The sequence below is a fragment of the Marmota flaviventris genome, chromosome 7 (genome assembly GCF_047511675.1).
Source record: "Marmota flaviventris isolate mMarFla1 chromosome 7, mMarFla1.hap1, whole genome shotgun sequence".
NCBI lineage: Eukaryota > Metazoa > Chordata > Mammalia > Rodentia > Sciuridae > Marmota > Marmota flaviventris.
The window spans coordinates 99,384,920-99,387,316 of NC_092504.1; the positions used below are offsets into that span (position 1 = coordinate 99,384,920).

Below are 2,397 nucleotides of genomic sequence, written 5' to 3' on the forward strand. Positions count from 1 at the left end.
CAACAACAAAAATTGTTCTTGGGAAATAACAGATTAGTGTGTTCCAAAATATTACTTATTTTATTTGAACAAGTGATGAATTGTAAGGGAGTAAAGAGAACAATTACGTTTCATTTCAGTGATGATGGATAACACTGTGGCTTTTCCTTGCTTTACTTCCATGAGTACATTTTGAAGATTTTGTTTTTTTACTATTTATTGGAATTACATAAACTAATTAATAATGAATATATTTTGACATTAAAATCAACATAAAAACCATGGATGCTTGAAGATGAAGGAAAATTAATAGGCTGAATCATGAAAAAAGCCTTTTAACTTTTATATAAAGAAATAAATGCAGAAAATCCAGATTCTGCTTTTGCAATTGCTATTAAAATAACTAAGAATCCAAAGTGCCATATGTGTTTGAATACTTGTTTTTAAAAGAAATAATTCTAATGCTTATTTTCTGTTGCTTAAATAAGTTTTAATTGCAAATAAGGCTTCGATTCACAACCCAATCAGGGTTTGGTAAGGAATATAATGCACAAAAGCAACAGGAAGAAAACAGGAATAAACCCCATATGAATCACTTGGCAGGCAGTTTCCATTAACAAGGAAAAAGCTCCCATCCATCTTTTAATTTTTTTTTTTGAAAAATTCCTACCATCACAAAAAGTAAACTGAATTGTATTAATATTCCACTTTTACATTTTCTTAACAAGCAGAAAAAAAATCAGGAATCAATAAAACAAAACAAAAACATGAAGATACTTACAAAACTAAATATGGATTTCAGCATTAACAGAAGACCAAAAAAAGGACTAAATTCTTTAATTAAAAAAATACATGTGGATGATAAAGTATAGAAACTGAAAATTTGCAAACTATTTAAAACCTGGAATCACTGACTGACTGAAGACTATTCAGATGGGTCATGGGTGGTGGTGAACAGTAGAACAAAATTATGCATGAATCTGTATTGCTCTCTCTGATTCCTATGCCACCCACCTTTGGATGAGCCTGATGTTGATTAGAGATTGAGCCAAGCCAATGCTGGCAGCAGATTCAGTGATGGTAATCTACCTATCAGTACATCCTGCACCCCAAACACCGGATGGATGGATCTCATTGATTTTGGCACCTATACAGCCAGTCAAATCATCTGGAAAGGTGACTTCTTGAGAAATAGTCTGAGCAGATGCATCCAAATCCCCAATAGCCTCTCACCTCTTGAGAGCTGAATTCAATGTCACTGAATGTATTGTTGCCACATGCCACAGGAAAATCAGACTATTGCATTCCCAACTGGATGTGGAGGGTCATACTGTCCTTGAATGGTGTAGGCCTCCTGAGATGTTCCTCTAGGTCAGGGCTGAGGAACATGGATGGGGTGATATGGGGAAACTCCTCCCTGTCATTGCCTGTGTTGTACCCGTCCTGACCACTTGTAAAGATGACTGGAGAACTTAAAGGCTTGGAAAGGTCACACCCTTCACAGGGGACACCAGCATGACCACTCAGATCTGTTTGACACACTCAGTGATGGATTGTGGAATGCCAGCAACAGAGACAGCCCACTCAATTGAATTGGGGAGCATATTCTCTGCCATCTGGACTTGAGCTTCTGGACTCTCTCTTATTTCCTTGGTCTTGCAACCACCTTTTCCAATGAGGGAACCACCTTGACTAAGAGGGACCACTAGGCTCAGAATGATCAGTGTTCCACTGACAGCTGTGCTGTTTGTCATGGAGTTGATGGTGTCCTTTTCCAGTTTGTCAACAATAGTAAATCAAAGTCTTTGAAGATGGGATCAGTGGGTCCAACCAAAGTGATAATTCTTTCAGGACAATTCTCTTCTTAGATGTTGACACATACACCACTCTCCTTGAACATCATGTTAACTGACTCTCTTTTTTTTCCCCACTAATGATACTGCCAACTTCATTTTCATGCATGAATAGCCAAATGGTGAGGATGACATTTAATCTGCCTTTAATCACACCTATGCCCATGTTGAGCGGTGTTATGGGGAGTGGACTTTGAGTGATCAGGTCTTTGGTCATTGGTTGGGGTGAATGTTAAAAACTGTAGGCAGAATTTGATTGAGGGGAAAAAAGGGAGTCAGAAGGAAGGAGAAGAAAACATCTGTGGGTAGGTGAAAGAGGAAGGAAATAAAGGAGAAAAAGAGACCTCAATGTGGGTGGAGGATGGCATAAATCAGGCAGGCAGGAAAGAACTCATTCTCCAGCTGCTCCAATTATTGCCTCTGCCAGTCTCTGCTTAAGTATTTTAAGTTCGACATTTATTATTGAATACCATATGCCAACTGATGAGATACAAGTATAGATGAAGACATTCTTTGTTTTTAAGAATCTAATACCTAAGAAGAGTGATTCCTATTAACAAATACT

General features: G+C 37.7%; 1 pseudogene; it reads right to left on the bottom strand.

Moving 5' to 3' along the window:
- Positions 1-980: 980 nt before the first annotated feature.
- On the bottom strand, positions 981-1,998 carry LOC114085459 (poly(rC)-binding protein 2 pseudogene; annotated as a pseudogene).
- Positions 1,999-2,397: the final 399 nt, after the last annotated feature.